Source organism: Urocitellus parryii, chromosome 4 (assembly GCF_045843805.1).
Source record: "Urocitellus parryii isolate mUroPar1 chromosome 4, mUroPar1.hap1, whole genome shotgun sequence".
In the NCBI taxonomy this organism is placed as follows: domain Eukaryota; kingdom Metazoa; phylum Chordata; class Mammalia; order Rodentia; family Sciuridae; genus Urocitellus; species Urocitellus parryii.
Genome location: NC_135534.1, coordinates 159,580,760 through 159,603,301, shown reverse-complemented (window position 1 = coordinate 159,603,301; position 22,542 = coordinate 159,580,760).

Sequence of the window (22,542 nt, the reverse complement as noted above, 5' to 3'; positions counted from 1 at the left end):
TCTACAATACATTAAAAATGAATATATAATTTTAATCAGTCGTCACAGTTTGTGAGAAAGGAGAAAAGCAAATAGAACAAAAAAAGTAACATATATTTAGTTTTGACAAAATTTGAGCCCTTGACAATTTTATCAAAGTTGTCAAGTTATAAGATTTTAAAGTCATTACTTATTAATTCTTGAAGAGTGGAAACAAAAGGATAATACCAATGTTAAATAAAATAAGCAAGACACCTATTAGAAGATTTCTTTGCTTTTTTTTGCTGAGCTACCTCTCAAATGAACAATCGTGTTAATGTCAAAAATTTCCAAAAGTGACCACTGGAATTCCAAAGAGTTCCATCAAGAACATCTGTGTACAAGTTAGTATTATAGTGAAACAACATGATGAAGGAAGCAGATGTTAGCTGGAAGAAATATTATTTTACATTGAGGAGGTTCCATAAGGACTGATGGGTCCTCTCTATAAGGTTGATGTTTGTGTAATTTTGTGTCTTCAGAATTTGACCAAAAGGACCAGAAAAACTACCCAGTAACAGACAAATATAAGCAAAGCCATTCATAAGGACACAAAGATTTGACAAAGAAGAAGTGCTTATAAGGTTTTGATTTGATGAGGTCAGGCAATTAGTCCAAACACAAGTCTTAGGAGATCTTCTAAACTCTTCAGTACCCATGGCTAGGTCAAGGAAGAGTTACCAGATGTATGTCCATCCTGTACTTAAAGAGACTTTTTTCCCTATAGGCAAACAACCCTCAAGATACTCATGACAAGTAGACAAGACAAAAGGCCATGTGACACAAAGTAAGAAAATAATTGCATAAAGGAAAAATTAAAATTGAACCAGATAAGCAAAAAACAAGCAAGCAAGTAAAAACAACAAAAAATCCGGAAAGAAAAAAGTGACAAAAAAAATTACAAAGCAAGAGACCTTATTCCCAGGAATATAAAATAAATGAAAAGGCTTTAGTGAATAAACATAGCTCAAGTCAGAGCAAAGTTCTCTTTTTGGCAGGGAAAGGTAGAGAAGAGAGAAAGAAGAAAAACTTCAATGTATACACTATTACTGATTTGAGGCCCTACCTAGCTAATGAGGTCTTCAGATGAAGCTCAGCAAAGTTCCATCTTTGTCAAGGATCACAAGGAACTCATTTATAATTGAATATAGTGGATTATGACTCATTACAGTGAGGGATAACACACACCATGGGTATCACATTTAGAAGTGTCGCAAGAACTTACTATAGAATTTATCAAAAGTATAAGGAAGTGGGGCTTTGCTCTGGATTGAATTCTATCAGAAATGGGGTAAATCTATGATTGAGTATCTTAATAAGTGCCTTCTAGAAAGAGGGAAAATCAGAGTGAGGCTAAGTATGTATTTGGTAAAGAAAGCAGCAGTCAGTCATTAGCCAGGATGGGAGTATGTTCAGGCCATTTTTATGGTGTGGATCAATTTTTTGTTAAGGTATGCTGGGAAAGTTGGTCTCTGTGTCATTTTCTTAGAGAGCTGTTTTAGGAATGAAACAAGTTAATATGATACTCAACAATGTCCATGTTATTGTTTGAACATGATTAGAGAGGGCCCTTATTTTTTTATCTATGATAAAATCACTGAGTGGTCTTGTTTGATTTTGATAATTTGTGAAGTTTTTATGTTTGAGAGAAAAATACCAAGGCCAGCTCTTAGCAAATACAAGGCTTAGCATACAGCAGCAAGCCAGCTCCCAGACATCAAGAGATACGTTTCTCTTTGTAAATGCCTGGAACCTAAACCTTGGGGTAGGTGTGGAGAGTGTATGTATAGATTAAAAAAGAAAAGAAAAGAAAAAAACAGCCAAGGTTTTATTCTTAAACATGTGGGTAAAACACACATAAAAGGTATTTTGACAGTATTTCTGAATTATAGTCAACAAAGAAGATTTAAAATTCATACAAATATGTTAATGTCCATGTTTTTATGGATGTTACTAGAAACTGAGAACAAAGTTTAAGATGAATTAAATGTTACTGGTAATGGAATACTGCAAAGGTTATTTGTATCAACCTGAGTACACCATGGTGCACTTAGACATTTGGTCAAACATTATTCTGGGGTGAGTCTGTGAAATTGTTTCTGGATGAGATTGACATTTGGATCTGGGTAAAGCAGATTGATTTCCCTAATGTGGGTGACCTCAAAGGAAGACTTGATTAGTGCAAAAAGACTGAGGAAGAAGGAACCCCTTCTGCCTGTCTCCCTTGAGCTGGGACACTGGTCTTCTTCCTTTGGACTCCAAGTGAAACATCATCTGCTTTTAAACTAGAACTACAACATCAGTTCTCTCTGGTCTATATTTTACTGAGTGCAGATTGGGGGACTTCTCAGCCTTCATAACACCATGAAACAACCCTTTTTTGATAAATAAATAAGTACAAACACACATATATTTGGTTCTAATTAAATTAAATATCCAGTTACTATTGATTGGTATGAATCATATATAGACAATCCAATTACAAAAAAAAAAAGAATTACAAAGACCATTTCTTTAATTTTAGGAAAACTATTTCTTTCTCATTTTAGGAAAATATTTCACACTTACTTGAAGTAAGTATAAAGGAATATTTTCAAGAAGAAAAGCAAAGGTTTTTTTTTTTTTTTTTTTTAGTAAAAACTACTGTTAATGTTCTTTAACCAAAGAAGTTTGCACAGATCCACAGGGGTCAGTACTATAATGGAGGAATCTGTTCAATTGATGAGTGCTTCTTAATGCAAGGTCTAATCGATTCCTCTGTTTTAGGCCCAAGCTTCAAGCTTCTTTATGGGGTCCCATTTAAGAGATTAAAAAGAGACCAGATAAACCAATTCTTAGCATATAAGTGCAAAAGTTCTGGAAGTCTCATATATATTACAGGCAAATGCCAGACAATGATCATCTGAGGCAAAAGTTCACACAGAACACTCTACAGCAAAAGGAAAGAAAACAAAGCAAGTAATACACAAGGTAATCTTCAAATTCATTTTTCACTGAAAAATCAAAAGAAGCCTCTGCAGGCCCATTCTTGTTTGTGTGCTAGTAAGGACTGCTTGTCAGAGTCAATCTCAAGCTTTATAGGTTGGCAATGTTGTACTGTAGTTTCAAAAACTTAAGGTACTAAAACACTAAAGATTCTCAGAGAATCTTTCTTCCACAGGAGTGTAGTTCCCCAAGTGATTTAATGACTGCATAAGATCTGTGGAATTTCATGTTGATTTGAAGAATCAAAGCCAAGATGGCATACTGGTAAAGGGATTGAAAGTCCTGAGGTTGTTCATGCATATATTGGCTGTATGTTCTCAGGCAAGTTAGTTTCTGAGCCTCATTTTCCTTATAGAGCTGTTTTAGGAATTAAACTAGTTGATAAAATGCTTGGTTCATAGCTCAGCAATTGGATACCATCCCTATTTCTATGCTCAGAATTGCAGGTATGGAAGGAAAACAACTGACATTTAAATGGCATATCTATGTGGCAGGCATGGTACTGGATATGTTCATGCATTATCTTCTTAATCCTTATACAATCCCTGGGAGACAGATGGCCTTCTATGTCATAGGAGACAGGAGATAGCAACTAAGACAACTTTGCAAATCGTAGTAGAAAATGCAATGAATTGGGATAGGGTGTTGTCTCGTTGTAAACAGATGTTTATTAATTCATCTTTCAACTAAGAGGTCATGATTCTACAATGCAATCTGATAAAAAACAATATAGAAAGAGTTACAGCCAATTTTCTCAATGGTGACAGGAATTTTAAAGGGTAAAATTAAACCTTTGAAATGCTATAGTCATAAGTGAATAATCATTTGCAGTTATCTAGAGAAACTCTAGAAAAAACTGTCAATAATTAATTTTTCAGGTCTCATCAAAACAACCCTAAACTCTGAAACATGTTTTGTCCTAACAGTGATGGCTTGCGATATCGAAGAGGGTCATAAGTGTAGTGCTGTTTGGTGCTTGAAAGGAATGGTTTCCTTTAACTCTTTCTCTTACCTGCAAAGTTGTGAGTTGCCACCTGGTGATAGCAGAGTTCCATATCATTCAGGAGAAAAAGCTGTTCCTAAATATGAAATGAGACACAAAAACAGTGATTGGTTTTTATTCAAGGAACAGGCTTCTCTCTTTAAAATAATGACTTAAAACCTATATTAAGTTAAACAAGTATTGTCTATATAACTACGCTTAAGTATGAAAGAAATTAGGCAATAGGCAAGTCTCTTGCTAGTCTTTATTACTAGAACCAGACAAATCACATTTCTGTTCAGATTTTCACAGAACCTGGTCATAGGGTTGTTCTCTTAGCCCCCTTATAACTTAAGTTGCTCCATTTGGGCCTTTGCAGTTTTCTTTGCAACCATACCATAGGAGCCCTTCCAATCGTTCATATCTTAACTCCAAAAGGCTTTTCTAAACACAAGAGGCCTCTTTAATTTTCTGGAAATCTTGATGACTTGGGACTCAAATGCCAAAGCTGCAGAACCTACAATCAAAGCTTGCGGACACCTCCTCCTCCTCTTCCTCCTCTTCCTCTTCCTCCTCCTCCTCCTCCTTCTTGTTCTTCATTTCACTTTGACAATTACCTTATGCCTTCTCTAGTTAAATTGTTTGCAGATAAATAGTTTAAAGGTTCATTTCGTTTACAAGATTGTATTATAATCCAGTTTCAATTCTAGGGCAAATAACAGTCTACAGAATTTTTCATGCCTCAGACCTAAATTACATTTTAGAACCACTAGAATAGGCAACAATTAATGTCATTATTGAAAAAAAAATCACTCAAAATATTGTCACTGCCTGGCCTCCATTGCCAAGGCCATAAGGCAGGGCTAGGGAGCTGCCATATGCTTTCCTTGGTTGCAAAACCATGTCTAAAATCTGATAGAAATAATTTCAGGTATAATTTAAATACATAAGTTAATAGTTTGCTCTGAACTGAGCAATGTAGTGAACTGAATTCGTGGTTTTAGCCTGTCCAACAGTTATTAGTTAAAATAAATAGGCTCATTTTCAATAAATAGGGCTCCCTTCTCATTGTGCAGCTGCCTATGCTGAATTGTCTCTGGTCAGTTCAGCAGTATCACTTCCCACACCTAAGGTGGGAACCATGTTTGATTTTTTCCAATGAGAGGGACTTGTGGGGGATTTGGAAAGCTAAACTATTCTTCTCAAGAGGACATTGTGACTAGAACATCTTCCCTCCCTGTTCCAGCTCTGCAGGATGAAGTCATTAGGGGACAGTTCTCTGATGCTCTCCTGGAAGCCATTCAGAACCTCCTTCCATTGGCTATCCTACCTATGTGATGGCTTCAATCCTTCATTAAATCATTTTGTCCCTGTAATATTCACAGTGGTTTTGTTCTCTGGAATGAATACACTTCCAGAACGAAAAACTGTGTGGGTGGCTATTACAGAAGGTCTAACCAAGAAAAATTTCATAACATTTTGCAAAAATTTATTCAGGGAAAGGAGACAATAGTAATTAAGGAAGCAAGTGGAAAAAATAGTTTCCTATCCTTATGAATGACTGAATTCACATAAGCAAAATATTTGAAAGCAAGTAAGGAGACAATGTGAGGTATATTTACTGGTAAAAATCGTAGTTTTTAGTTTGGAAAACATTGCATTGCCTTTTTACTGCTTTCTCTCCTATAATCTAAGAAGGCTAGCTGCAATGTTCAATTCCCGAGGGTCATTTAGCATATTCTCTGGCAGGCCTTTTGTTTCACCCCAGCTACACTGAAGTGTTATGTCTTGTTTGTTATTATCTGAAATAGAAACTCTACTGACACCTAATGCATTTTGCTGACATTGGCTAGCAGACTTCTTGTAATTGTTTGACCTTCTCATCCTCTCTGCATGTTAAAATTACTTAAGGAATGGACATGCTAAAAGTTTGGTGCCCTGAAATTGTTGGAGGAAAAGGTCACACAAATCCAATAAACACATAATTTTATTTTTATGATGAAGTCCATGATCCAGAACCATATACCTTGGCAAGTGTAGAAAAACACTGACCCTCAGAGAGCCCTGGCAGGTCTCCTTTTATCCCATACATTTACCATGTGTCAATCCATATATGAATTAAAATTTTAGCATTCTAGAACAGTGACCTCTTGTTTTATATATGTTCTAATTTAATATATAGTAAGACCTGTAAGAAGCAAAATTTTAAATAATACACTTAGAAAAGTTATATTCAATTATATTTTAAAACATTGTTGGAATTTTTTTCATAGTGAAGACTATGTTAAGTTCAAATTTAAAATGGGGAGAGGAGTTGAGTGTATGCACATGACATGGTAGGGGAGAAAAAGTAATATATTTTCTTCATCTATCCCAAGAGTCATGGCTAACACCCTTATAATACAATCAGATTAACAGAGAAAAGTCTACCAAATTTATTTATACCAAATTTATTTAGCCAAAATTTTGCATGACATGAGAGACTTCAAAAATGACCCAAAGATCCTGGAAAAATAGTGATATTTTTATGCTTCAGTTTAATAAAGAATGAAAAGTTGTGTGGCAATGCAACTGAACAAAAAGAGAGTCTGACCTCATGATGATAAAGTGGAGTGGGGGAGCTCAAAAAGGACTGTTAATTCAGGTGCTTCTTACATTTTCATTACTTTCCTCTGAGTATAGGGAAGGACACCTGTCACATGAGGGTCTTATGTCCTACTTTCAGAGGAGGAAGGTCTGAGAATTCCTTAATGGTCAGTTCTCACATAGAAAGGTAGGAGATGGTCAGAGACTAAACATTTTGTGTCTTCTATTTTCTCAATTTCCAAAGTGCCATATTTAGGGGTAATATGTTCTGGGTCCTAGCGATGGCAAGAATTTGATCTTGATTTTGTTTGTTCATTTTGTATTATGGCTATAATCCTAGTTCCTGTCATATAGAAGGGACTAACTAAATACATAATGAGCAAAAATTTTTTGTCTCTTGAGCATAGAGCCATGATTTGAGCATAGAATAAGGAGACCCCAACAACAAAAATGTCACATTTATAGTATTACAGGTGTTGTAGGTTGAATAGTATCTCCCAAACTTTTGCTGTGAAAATCCATTGATATTTTATTAAGGAAAAGCTTAGCCCATCCTGCAAATATAGTATTACATGGAGCAGAGGGAGCAAATGGAGAGGAAGGAGAAGGGTAATAGGTAACTGGTGTCCAAAACATGAGGCCTTGAAGGCTACAGGGAGGACTTTGGCTATTACTCTGAGAGAGATGGAAATCATTTGGGGGATTATGAGCAGAGCAATAACATGGTCTTGTGTTTTTTAAAAAATGCTGAATATTCTGTATTAGAGCAACAACTGAAGCAGGGAGACCAGCTAAAGTGAGTGCAAGAGTTTGGGTTAGCAGTTTGAACTATCATAAAAATGGGGAAAGTGGTGACAAACTGTTGGATTCTGGACACGTTCTAAGGCAAGAGGAACAGAATATGCTGACAGACTGATGGGACTGTAGTAAAGAGAGAAGACAAGGACAACTCATATTTTTTTGACCTGACAAAAAAAAAGAAGTTTTGGGTTGCCAATTGCTGAGATATAGAAGAGTGGTGGAAATGCAGTGTTCAATTTTAGACATGAAATTTGAGATGACAGATAATCAAGTGAAGATTTCACTAGGAAGGAAGATGAATCTGTAGTTCAGGGGAGATATCAGGGTTGAAAATTACATTTGGGAGTAAAGAGTTATAGAAGGCATTTGAAAGGAAGAAGCACGGAGGCATGGTAAAGAGTAGAAGCCAAGACAAGTCAAATAATAAATGGCACACTTACACGCTCATTTGCCAAAAACTGTCCTAAATTTGTAAATAATCTAGCAAAAATACAGAGGTAGGCAGAGTGGATAAATGCACACATACTCACAAATCAATTATATGTTGATTTTACAAGAAACATACTTCAAATTCAATGACATGTAGATTGAGAAGAAAAACATGAAAAATACATGCCATACAAATATCTTAAAAGAGCAGAAATGCCAGGTGTGATAGCACATCTCTATAATTCCAATTACTTAGGAGGTTGAGACAGGAAGATCACAAGTTTGAAGTTACCTGGGCAACTTAGCAAGATCCTATTGAAGGAGGGCTGGGAATGTATCTCAGTGGTACAGCATTTGCCTGGTAAGCAAAAGGCCCTGGATTCAATCTGTTTTTTTTTTTTTAAAGGCAAGAATCAGGAATGATAGCATGAATATTTGACAAGGTTGATTTGGAGTAAAGAGAATTAATAGAAACTGAGGGATATTGCATAATGAGAAAAATTCATTCCACCAGGAAGACATGTTTGGACTAAACAAAAGAGCGGTAAAACACATGCATCAAAAACTAATAAAGTTGAAAGGAGAAAGAACAATCTACAGTTATAGTTTGGGCCTTCAATATTCCCTTCTCAGCAATGATACTACAGAAAAAAAACTTAAAAAGCAAGGATATAGGACATCTATAACACAATCAATTTTCAGGTTCTAATTGACAATTTATAGAGCATTCCACCAGACAACAGCATAACATTCCATTTTTTCTAAGAGCATATGAAAATTCAACAAAATAGGCCATATCCTTGGCCATAAAATAAACATCAATAAATTTAAAAGGAATAAAATCATAGAGTATAATTTTTGATCAAACAAGCAATCAATGCCAGATATTTAGCAAAATTTCTGAACATTGTGAAAATTATATAACATAATTCTAAATAATATCTAGGTCCACAGAAAGTCTAAAAGAAAATTTAAAAATATATAGCACTTAATGAGAAATAACATACAATATACCAAAATATGTGGACTACATATATAAGAGTTCTGGAATGAAAATTTATAGCATTTTGTACTTCAAGAAACTAGTAAAAAAGGGACAAAATTGACTTAAAACAAGTAGGGAAGAATAATAAAGAGCAGAAATTAATGAAGTTGAAAATAAGAAAGCAATAGAAAAAATGGAGAGTCTATATACATCAGAAAATCCCTTCTCAATTTCAAGAATTAAATAGATCACAATACAATAATAGTGAGTGACTTTAACACACCTCTTTCACCACTGGATAGATTCTTCAAACAAAAACTAAATAAAGAACCTAAAGAACTAAAAAGTACAACTAATAATTTAGACTTAACAGACACATATAGAATATTTCATCCATCAATGAATGAATATACTTTCTTGTCAGCAGCACATGAATCCTTCTTTAAAATAGACCATATCTTATGCCACAAAGAAATTCTTAGCAAATACCAAAAAAAAAATAATGATAATATCTTGCATTCTATCAGGTCATAATGGAATGAAATTAGAAATCAATGATAAAATAAAAAATAGGACCTACACTAACACCTGGAGACTAAATAATATGCTACTGAAATGGCAAATGGATAGCAGAAGAAATCAGGAATGATTTTTTTTAATTAGAGGTAAATGAGAATAGTGATACAACATATCAAAATCTCTGGGACACTATGAAGGCAATGCTAAGAGGAAAGTTCATTGTATTAAGCTAATTCATTAAAAGAATAGAAAGTCAACAAATAAATAACCTAATATTACATCACAAGCCCTAGAAAAAGAAAAACAAATCAACACCAAAAGCAGTTGAAGACATGATATATTTAAAATCACAGCTGAAATTAATGAAATTGAAATGAAAGAACCAATCCAAAAAAATCAATACAAAAGGTTAGTTCTTTAAAAAAATAAATAAAATTGATAAACACTTAGCCAAGTTAATGAAGAGAAAGAGTGAGAAAACTCAAATTACTAAAATTCATGATGAAAAAGGAACTATCACAAAGGACACTAATGAAATAGACAATAATCAGAAACTATTTTGAAAATTTATACTCTAATAAAATAGAAAATATTGAAGACATCAAAAAATTTCTACATACATATGATCTACCCAAATTGAATCAGGAGGACATACAAACTTTAAACAGATCAATTTCAAGCAACAATATTGAAGATGCTATCAAAAGCCTACCAAGAAAGAAAAGCCCACTAACACCAATACTCCTCAAATTATTTTATGAAATAGAAAAGGAGGAAACCTTTCGAAACTCATTCTATGAAGCTAGTATCACCCTGATACCAAAATCAGACAAAAATTCACCAAGAAAAGAAAATCAGACAAATATCCCTGATGAGTATAGATGCAAAAATTCTTAATACTGGCAAATTGCACACAAAAACTTTAATATTAAAAAGAGTGCACCGTGATCAAGTGGGGTTCATCCCAGTGATGCAAAATTGGTTCAACCTACAGAAATCAATGAACATAATTCTTTGCATCAAGAATCACATGATTATTTCAATAGATGCAGATAAAACATTTGACGAGATACAACAACCATTCATGTTCAAAACTATAGAAGTAATAGGAACATATCTCAACATTGTAAAATTTATGTATGCTAATCCTAAGGGCAACATCATTCTAAATGGAGAAAAATTGAAAGCATTCCCTCTAAAATCTGGAGCAATACAGGTATGCTTTCTTTCACCACTTCTAGTCAACATAGTCCTGGAAAATCTAGCTAGAGCAATTAGAAACAAGAGAGAAATTAAAGGGATATGAATAGGAAAAGAAGAACACAAACTATCTCTATTTGCCAATAACATGATTCTATATTTAGAAGATTCAAAAAATCCCACCAGAAAATTTATAGAATTCATAAATGTATTCAGCAAAAAAAAGCAGGATATAAAATTAGCACCCATAAATCAATTGTGTTCCTATACATCAGTGATGAATCAACTGAAAGAGAAGTTAGGAAAACTATCCATTCACCAAAAAATAGTCTAAAAAAATAAAATATTTGGGAATCAATCTACCCAAAGAGGTAGAAGACCTCTACAATGAAAACTACAATACACTAAAAAAAGAAATTGAAGAACAACTTAGAAAATGGAAAGATATCCCATGTTCTTTGGCAGGCAGAATTAATATTGTCAAAATGGCCATGCTACCAAAAATGCTATACAGATTTAATGCAACTCTTATTAAAATTCCAATTACATTCTTCATAGAAAACACAGTTACCAAATTCATTTGGGAAAATAAAAAGTCCCAAATAGCCAAAGCAATCCTTAGCAAGAAACGTGGAACAGGAGGCATTTTTGTTACTATATAGAGTAATAATAACAAAAACAGCACGGTATTGGCATCAAAACAGACATGAAGACCAGTAGCACAAAACAGAAGATACAGAGACAAATCCACATAAATAAAGTTATCTCGTACTAGACATAGGCGCCCAAAAAACTGGAAATCCATATGTACCAAAATGAAATTAAACCACTATCTCTCACCCTGCACAAAACTCAAAGTGGATCAAGTACTTAAGCATTAGACAAAGACCCTGCTCCTACTAGAAGAAAAAGTAGTCCCAAATCTCCACCATGTCAGCTTAGGAACCGAAATCCTAAACAAGACTCCTAAAGTGCAAGAAGCAAAATCAAGAATCAATAAATGGGATGGTATAGCTTCTCTGCAGCAAGAGAAACAATCAAGAACTAGAAGAGAATCTACAGAATTGGAGAAAATCTTTGCCACCTGCACCTCACATAGAGCATTAATCTCTAGAATATATAAAGAACTCAAAAAAACTTACCAAAAAAAATTACCCCAACAATAAATGGGCAAAGGAACTGAACAGACACTTCACAGAAGAAGAAATACAATCAATCAACAAATATATGAAAAAATGTTCCACTTCTGTATCAATTAGAGACATGCAGATTAAAACTACTCTAAAATTTCATCTCACCCAAGTCAGAATGGTAATTATCAAAAATATACACAACAATAAATGTTGGCATGGACTGGTGAAAAGGCACAGTCATACATTGCTGCAAATTGGTGCACTCACTATGGAAAGCAGTATGGAGAGTCCTCAGAAAACTTGGAATGGAACCACCACTTGACCCAGCTATCCCAATTCTCTGTCTAAACCCAAAAGACCATCAGCATACTATAGTTATAGTGACACAGCTACATCAATGTTTTTATCAGTTCAACTCACTCTAGCTGAACTTTGGAACCCTAGGTGCCCTTCAACAGATGAATTAATAAAGAAAATGTGGTATATATACACAATAGAATATTACTTAACCATAAAAGAGAATAAAATTATGGCATTTGCTGGTAAATGGATGGAACTGGAGACTATCATGCTAACTGAAATAAGCCAATTCTAAAAAACTAAAGCCCCAATTTTCTCTCTGGTATGTGGGTGCTAACATACAATGAGGGATGTTTGTGTGTATGTGTTGGGGTGAGAATAGAAGTTCGTTGGAATTAAGGGAAGAGAGGGGTAGAAAAGATAGTAATTTTTTTGCCAAAACAATACTAAAATTTTATTAAGACAAGAGAAAGAAATGAAAGGGATACAAATAGGAAATAAGGAGGCAAATTATCTCCACTTACAGATAATATAATCATACACTTGGGAGATCCCAAAGGCTTCACTAGAAGACTTCCAGTCCTGATAAATAAATTCAGCAAAGTAGCAGGATACAAAATCAATGTACAACCACAAGAAAAATCAATAGCTTTCCTATACACCAATAATGAACCTGCAGGGAAAAAATTTAGGAGAACAATTCTATTTATGAAACTTAAAAAAAAAACATGTAAGAGTAAACTTAACCCAGGAGGCAGAAGACTTCTACAAGAAAAATTAAAGAACATTGAAAAGAGAAATTGAAGAAGACACTAGAAGATGGAAAGGCCTCCCACGGTCATGGACTGACAGATTAATATTGTTAAAATGGCCAAAAGTGATCTACAGATTCAGTATGATTCCCATGAAAATACCAATGATATTCTTTTTTTAAAATTTTTATGTGGTGCTGAGTGCACATGCCTCATGCATAACAGGCTAGTGCACTACCACTTGAGCCACATCCCTAGCCCAATCAATGACATTATTTACAGAAGTAAATAAACAATCCTAAACTTCATCTGGAATAACAAAACACAGAATACCCTAAGTAATACTGAGCAAAAAGAGCAATGCTGAAGGCATCACAATTACTGATTTCAAATTATGCTACAGAGCAATACTAACAGAAACAGTATGGTGCAGGCATGAAAACAGACCTAAAGCTCAATGGAACAGAATAGAAGACAAAGAGACAAACCCACACAGCTAAAATCATCTGATTCTTTACAAAGTTGCCAAAAACTCACATTGGGGAAAATATAGTCTCTTTAACAAATGGTGCTTTAAAAACTGAATAGCCACATGCAAAGGAATGAAACTAGATCCCTCTCTCTCACCCTGAACAAAAGTCAATTCAAAATGAATTAAAGTCTTGAGTATAAGACTAGAAGCTTGCAAGTGCCAGAATAGAACAGGGGAAACACTTCACCATATTAGGCACATGCAACAATTTCCTGAATAATAACCCTTTCAGTAAATGGGAAAATGAACTAAACAGACACTTCTCAAAAGAATTAGTACAAATGACTAACAATTATAAAAAAAATGTTCATCATTTCCAGCCATCAGAAAAATGCAAATCAAAACTACATTGAGATTCTATCTCACCCCAGTCATAATTGCATTGATATACAAATAACAATATATTTTGGCAATGATGCAGGTAAAAAAGAACCCTTATGATCTCTTGGTAGGAATGTAAATTGGTACAGTACAAGGTTCCTCAAAAAAACCTAAAAACAAAATTACCAAATGATCCAGTCATAATACTCCTCAGAATTTCTCCAAAGATTAAAGTCAGCATACTTTAGAGATGCAGTTTACCCATGATTATTGTGGCACAATCCACAGTGGCCAAGATATAGACTCAACCTAGGTGTCTGTCAACCAATAAATGGATAAAGAAAATGTATACATATATAATGGAGTATTATTAAGACATAATGAAGAATAAAATTGTGTCATGTGCATGAAGATAACACCATGTTTTTAGGGAAATAAGCCAGACTCAGAAAGACAAGTACCATATGTTTCCTGTATTACATGGAAGTTACAGAGGGGGAAAAAAGGGGATATTATGAATGTAGAAGGAAGACCTTTAGTGAAAGGAAGGGGATATAAGAGAGGGGGTGGGTGGGTAAGAGGAGGTTTTGGAGAGTGAAATTGATCATTTTATGTTATATGCTTGTACAAGTATGCCACAGTGAAACCCACTATTCTGTATAATTAATGTGCTCCAATAAAATCTTTTTAATTATTAAAAAACTACACACAAGTGTTCATAGCAGCCTTTTTGGGAACAAGCAAAAGCTGAAAACGGCTCAGGTGTCATTGAACAATTTAACAAACTGGTATATCCATTCCATGGAATACTACTCAGCAATAAAAATCAACAAATTATGAATACCTACACGTTGGATGAATTTATAGGGAATTATGCTGAATGTAAAAAGTCAATTTCAAATGCTACATACTGATGATTCCACTGATAAAATGTTTTTGAAATGACAAAACTTAAAAGACAGAGGACAGTCTAATAGTTGCCAGGATTTAGAGTTGGGAGTCAGGAGGAGATGAGTGTGATTATAAAAGGGCAACACAGGGATCATAACAATGATAGAACTATTTATTCACTGTCTCGAGTGTTGTGGTAGATGTATGAAACTTTCCTTGTTATAAAATTCTGTAGAGATGATATACACAAATACAAATTAATACAATTAGATCTGAACAAGACTAGTGGATGTATTAATATCAAAATCTTAGCTTAAATATTATGCATATAATATTTTACAATAGTTGGGGAATAAACTGAGTAAAGTGTATATGGGTTCTCTTTGGATTATTTCTTACAACTTCTGGTGATTCTATAATCATCTCATTAACCATTTAGTTTAAAATTTTAAATTAGAGAACACATTGCACAATCATAGGCTTACACTAATGCAACACACAAAACACTAACACCAAAGGAAATTTAGCTTACTAGATAGATATCAAGAGCTATATAAAATCACAATAATTAAACAGTTCTGTTAGAATAGAAAGTGAGTTGTATATAATTAGAGAATCCATAAACAGATCCATGTGTCTTTGAGAAATCAGTATAGTATAAAGGCAATATTTCAATTCATAATATTGAGGAAAGCAAGGGCTAAGGGATAGAAAATTTACTATTATTAATTTGGAAAAATAATACTACACAGGAAATAAATTCAAGATGGATTAAAATCAACATATAAAGAACAAAACTATAGAACCAATAATAAATAAGAGGACTTTTTAAAAACATAATTTTTAAGATGAGGAAGAGGTTTAAGATAAAGTTGAAAATAAAGAAAAATGGATAAAGTATTTGCAAGGTTTTTTGCATATAATTACTGTATAAAAATATTTCTCATTAAAATAAATACAATAGGATCATGACTTGTAAAACTCCACTGGCAGGCAGCTAACTTGCTATTTTGCAACAAGTAGAAGACAATCAAATTGCCTCTGTAAATAAATGAATTGACCTCATAGACTTCAGAATCTATTAGATAATACTCTAATTTAAGACTTGGTAGTTTTGATAATACCTAGTTCATGATGGACAGTTCTATTCTGATCACAATTTCCCTTGATGTCTCATGATTAGGTACTCAGTATTCTACCTGGAGCTGCTTTTTTTTTTTTTTGCAAACAGCATAGTATTTCTCTGGAAACCTAAATCTGTAGTGTGAACCTCACAACATTTTTATAGTGTGGATACCTCCAGCAGCATGGATCATTGTTGGAAATGGAAAAGTTGCTTATACCAGTCTGAATCCTTTGCAGAGCCCTCTCTTGTACCAGATTTTCTTAATCATCCAATAAATGCATCAGAAATGCATTCCAAACTGAGACATAAGCTTTTTTCAGAATCTGAAGATGCTTACCTCGTTCTGTGCTTTTATCTTTGTGGAAAGAATGCAATAATTTAACCTGCCTTTTGGAGGGATGTTCTCAAGGTCCCAAGCCACTAGATTTCTAAAGCTTTCACTAGTATGGTAGATGGGGCAGCCATTGAATTCACTACATCAACAAATCTTCACAGGCTTGATCTTCTTCCTCTGGAGTGGATGTGTCTGACATCGAGAGTTCTTACCACTTCCTATTCATCTGGTCCAATTAACAGGTTACTAATACAGTGGATCCTGTGGGTAATGGTCTGCAGAATCAAGATCCCTTCAGACTATATTAAGACAAACGGAAGAAGAGTCATCATAACCCTGGGGCAAAACCATGAATGTATTTTTCTGTGTGTTCCAAGTGAATGTGTACTTTCATACAACTTTTGATCTTCTTTCAATTCACCTGGGGAGCCTCTTTGTATGATAGACACAACTCTTGGTGAGGAAAGTTCCTTTGTTCCTCTCCTATGGTGGTGCCAAACTGGAGCTACAATTTTGCCGCCCTAAGTTCTGTCTTCCTTACCTAAACCACCACAAATAAACATTCATTCTAAATAAAATCTATATTTAACTTGCAAAGATGGCTTCAAGGCAAATTCTCCAGTGACCTGCCCTATCTAGATTGTCAACCCCGAACATTTGCTGTGATAGGCAGCTCCTTAAATGTTCTCAATGCAGCCTCCAGTCAATAACTAACAAGGAACCAAAGCCCAGTTCAACAACCTGCCTATGAGGAACTGAGTCCTGTGGACTACTACAGGAGTGGGCTAGCAAGTGGAGCCTTCTGGGCCTAGCCATGGGATGACTACAGCCTTGTGAGTGACTCACTGTCAGAGGACACAGGTTATATGTACCCACATTTAAATACTGCTGTTTTACGCCATTAAGTTTTAGGGTAGTTTGTTGTCAGTAACAAATACATTAACTGTTTAGAAATTCCTTGTAAAACCCATGTTGATTACCAGGAGTTCTTCTTTCAGGTAATAGTTCTGCAGAATTGTAATGTGCCCATCCAATCCCAAGCACCCTCTTCCCATCAGCCTAGGCTTTCTGAAATCACAAAAACAGGTTTTAGAGATAGAAAAGGGAAAAAAAAGGTGACTTAAATGTGGACAGAATGAGAATGAAGGAGGCCAAATAGAATTGAAAAGGAAAAATATCAGCATTACCCACCCATTAGCAAGGTTAAAATTAAAACACCAAGATTATAGCCACCCTAGAAATTATTTTTGCAGTTTTTTATAAACACCACTATATGATCTGTCAATTGCACTAGTAAATTTTGATTCTAGAGAAATGAAAACATGTTCATGAAAACCCTGTACATAAATGTTCATGGTAACTATATATATATATATATATATATATATATATATATATATATATATGCAGTGGGGTAGGGGAGAGAGAGAAAGAGGGGGAGAGAGAGAGAGAGAGGGAGGGAGGGAGGGAGGAAGGAGGGAGAGAGATGGAGGGAGGAAAGGAGGAAAGGAGGGAAGGAGACAGGGACAGAGGAGGAGAGAGATTGAGAGAGAGAGGGGGGAGAGGGAGGGAGAGAGCAGAGGGGAAGGGAGAGAGGGAAGGAGGGAGGGAGGGAAAGGAAGAGAGAGAATATTATTTTAAGGAATTATAGAGACCAGCAAGTTCAAAATTCATAGGTTAGGCTAGCAGCATGGAAATCTGGGAAGAGTCAAAGTTGCAATTCAAGTTCAAACACTATCTTCTGGCAGATTTCTCTCTTATTTGGGGAAGGTCAGTCTCTTTTGTAGTATTAACTTATTCGATGAGACCCACCTCACATTATGGAGGGCAATCTTTTTTTACTCAAAGTTCCCTGATTTAGATGTTAATCTTTTCTAAAACCACTCTCACAGAAACATCCAGAATGTTTTGATTGTATTTTGGCACCATGGCCCAGTAATGTTGACACATAAAATGAACCATTACAAGTCCACCATTTCTTGTCCACTTAACAAACACCCACATAAACATATTCATAAAAAATAAGGATGAAATACGATAATTATAGTCCTTTTTTCTGTTGCTGGTCATGTGGTCATAATTGGTATTTATAGCTACCTTTTCCCACTACACAGTCCACATTTGACCTCAGACTCATAATGTGATAAAAATGGAGCATTGGATAACAGATCAGTTGTCATGAGGGATTAATGAAGGGAATGCATAAGGGATATATGTCTTGAGGGGTATTCTTTGTTATGGAAGGGTTTAATAGCTGAATTGTTGTTATGATTATATAATCTATACAAGTGACAAAATGTCATAAAACTCTTCTTAGAAAATGGCAAATGTAAAAATTTGTGAAATCCACATATGGTCTATTTTTGAGTTAAAATATTGTTTCAAAGCCTGTTCCCTGATTTGGATAATTCAATATAGTGGTATGAGATATTATCATTTGGGGAATTTATGTGAAAAAGGGCACTGGAGACCTCTGCAAACTACTTTTGTAACTTCGTTTTAAATGTTAGACTGTCAAAGTTACATAAAAATAAAGAAAATCTGGGGAAGAAAAATGTCCTATGTTTTTCTCGTTTGGGCTTTTTCCATGTTTGAATTAATGGGGAGAATGTTGGAAATGGTGCATTAAGGCAGAAGAGGATTATCTGCTAAAATAAAGGATGTTGCTGGTTGTTTTAAGACAGGGGAAATACAATGGGATTAAATTCCAAAGAACTAGGTCACTAACCAGAGAAATATCAGAATGACAGAATGTTTCTGCCTCCTCAGATTAAGTTGTGGCTTGAGACAGGAAAATGCAAATTTTATTTACATATTTTTTTATTCTTTTTATTAAATCTCTTCCCAATAGATGCTAAAAATGCTTTAAACAGGTTCAAGTATATTTGTTCAAGTTCTTAGTGGGGTAGGGACACAAGGAAAGTCTCTAATCCCTTCTAGTAATAAGGGAGTGCCCTAATGCCAGGGGCAGTAGTAAGAACAGAGTGACATTTTCTCTATCATAAAAATCTTGAGTACAGGAGTTACCACCTCCTTTTTAATTATTCTCAGGTATCATATCCTAGAAGAAGGGAAAACAATGAAGCAAAAGGTGTTGAAAGGATCTGATGTCCAGTCTGATTTTGTGGCCTATGTGTATCCTTGAAGAAAGAAAGAAATTGAGGATTGAACCATGGAAAGGAAATTTGTATGTGCCCCACAACTCTTAGGGATATAAAAGATTTTAAAGTCAAGTACATGTTTTTGTATTTAAAAATTAAAAGGCAAACCAAGAGGGTTTTAAAAAATTATCTGAGAAAACTTTCATGTCACAGACAAGAAAACAATCGTTTCATTGTTATATCAAATCACTCATATAAATTTTGTTACTACCAATTGGAAGTTATTTACATAGGAATGTTGGAAGTAAAAACAGCAACCTTTTTCCCATGCATCTTTAGAGCCCTTTTGAACATAGATGTTTAGGCCAACAAAGGCTCTTTCTAGAAGTTTTCTGGTGCTTATCTTTTCAGTTTGGTTTTATAGATATTTGAGAGCAATGAGAACAGTTTTCTCATTTTGTTCATTCAATTTCTTACAGTAATTCTCTTTGTGGATCCTCTAAATCCAATGATCACTTGTACTACTGACAGAATCCTGAATAATTTGAAGAAAAATTAGTAGAGCTAAAGCTTTCAAGAGAAGAGTAAGGGCCACCATTAAGGAGCATAACTCACTCCTTCCTCTGTTCTATCTTCTTTTTTAAAAAAATATTTTTTAATTTTTTAGTTGTAGTTGGACACAATAACTTTATTTTATTTATTTATAAGTGGTGCTAAGGATTGAACCCAGGGCCTCGAACATGCTAGGTGCATGCTCTACAGCAGAGCCACAACCCCAGGCCTCTGTTCTATCTTTTGAAAAACATATTATCATGAAATTTTTGCTTTTAGTAGCTAAGACCTTTTCACATTTTGTTAGATATGTGGGTTGCAAAGTTTTTTTTTACTACCTTCAACTTGTCTATTTCCAGAGCAATTATAAATTTTAATGAAGTCAAATTTATTGATTTTCTTTTACTATCATGTCTAGCAATTCTTCACCAAGTCTTAGTTCCTGAAGATTTTCCCTTACCTTATCTTTCCATTTTGCATTACCATTTTAAATGAATTTGTTTCATAGATACAGTATTCTATGAGAAGTATCATATATTTTCTATAACATTCAAATTAGGATAAACATATCTATTTCCTTAAACGTTTATCATTTTTCACATGAAAACATTCAAAATCATTTCTTCTAGCTGTGTGAAATATACCTTATGGGTATATATAGTCACCTGCTGTGCAATAGCACAAAGAATTTCTTATTCCTACTTTAAATAGATTTCTGAGTTTTAATGTGAGATTAAGGACAAGACTTTTTTCTTAACTCAGGGATGCTCAACTGCTTCAGTACTATTTGTTCAAAAGCTGTTCTGTGTCTACTGGATTGCTTTAGAACATTTGTCAAAAAAGTTTGGCATATTCACATGGTTGTATTTTTGTTTTTTTAAATTTTCTTTGGTTTGCGTCTATTCCTTTGCCAAACCACACACTCTTGATTAGTGTACCTATATAATAAACCTTGAAATCAGGTAATTTCTCCCACTTCATTATTCTTTAAATTTTTAAGCTATTCTAGAAACTTTGCCTTTCCATGGAAATTCTCTTGAAGAATTGCTAGTCATGATAACAAAAGCATGATGCATGAAAGAAAAATATAAATCTGACTTTTTTAAAATTAGAAACTTGTTTTGGGAATAGATAAGCTATAGAGATAGCAAACAAACTCAAGATAGCAAACTAGAATCTTGGTGTGGTGTTGGTAGGAATTTTGTTAAATCTGTATGTCCACTTGGGAGACAATTAGCATCTTTATCATATTGAATGAACCCACTCATTCTCTCAGTATAGCTCCTCATTTATTTGGATCTTTAATTTCATTAGTGTTTTGTAGTTTTTATTTACAAGCACTGTACATTTTATTATATTTACACCTAAGTATTTTTTTGAAATTGAAAATTGTATTTTACATTTTGGTTACTACATAATTATTATTAGTTTACTAGATATGGAAATATAATTTATTTTTATATATTGATCTTATATCTTGACTTTGTTGAACTCATTAATTCTAGGAATCTTGTTTTAGATATAGTTTTGCTTCTTGTTTTATTTCTTTTTATTGCCTTGCATATACTTGCTAGAAATTTCTGTATCATGTTTAATAAGAAAGGTGAAGAATTGCTAGACATGACATCCTTTCCTTATTCCTGATCTTAGAGGGAAGTGTTGTCTTCTTCCTTAAGTGCAAGATTAGTTGTAGGCTTTCTGAAGATGTTATTGTCAAATGCCCTGTCCATTCCTAGTTTTTAAAATTTTAAATGAACTCTGTTGAATTTTGTCAAATGCTTTTTCTACATCAAGTTTTAAGATCATGTGATATTCCTTTAGCTGTTAATATGGTGGCTTATATTGATAAATTTCTGAATACTGAACCAACCTTGAATGTGTATCTTCTAATCAATATCCCATAGCCAAAAAAACTGAAGCAGAAATTTAGCAAATTATATTCATTTTCTATTGTTGTAGTCACAAAATACCACAAACTTCAGGGCTTTAAACAGAAAACAATTAGATTCTCTTACAGTTCTGGATGTTTAAAATCAATTTCACTTGGTTAAAAGTCAAAATGTCGACAAGGCTGGTTTCTTCCAGAGGCGCTAGGGGAGAATCTGTGTTCTTGCCTTTACCAATCTCCAGGGGCCACTTACCTGCTCTGATTTATAGTCCTCTTCCTCCATATTTAAAGCCAGTAGTATAGCATCTGTCCCTCTATTTTTTTTTTTTAATAACATGTCTCTAACTCTGATAGCTCCTATCTTCCTTGTATAAGAACTTCTGTGGTCACATTAGCTCCATGTGAATAATCCAAGATACTCTTCCCACTCAAAATTCTTATTCATATTTGTGAATTTCCTTTCGCCACATAAGAAAGCAAATTTATAGGTTCCAGGGATCAAGAGGTGATCATCTTGAGGGAACCCCTTTTTAGCCCACCACATGTAATTTTTGTTGCTTTTCTCTTTTGGTTTTGGTATTAAGGTAATACACGGCAGGCAGTCTCATTCTTATTTTTGTAATAAGATTCTGCACTAAGGGAATATTACATTTTAAATTTTTAAATTTTGTTTACTGTTGCTTTCCTGTGAGATGGTAAGATTGTGGGGAGTGCTTAATCTGTTAATAGCCAAGTATACTGCATCTGTTAGCATTGGTATAGGGTCATTACATAACAAACACAAGCTTTGCCATCTGTAAAATACACTTCACTGAACCTCAAAAGTGTGAATTTAATGGCCATTGTTCTTTTCTTTTCTTGATTTTACATGAGTATGAGCTGATATTTTAAAAAAATTGTAGTAAAACAGTACATATGGCACCGAAATTCTTTTGTGAGTATGTGATTGTAGTTTGTAGTATGTGAGCAAGTAGTGCAAAATGATGAGAAAATCAAATACAGTTTCTGCTACAACTACTCACTACTCAAATATTCTGGTGTGAAAGCACCCATAAATTATGTGCAAATGAATGATCATCACTGTGTTCCAATAAAACTTTTATTGAT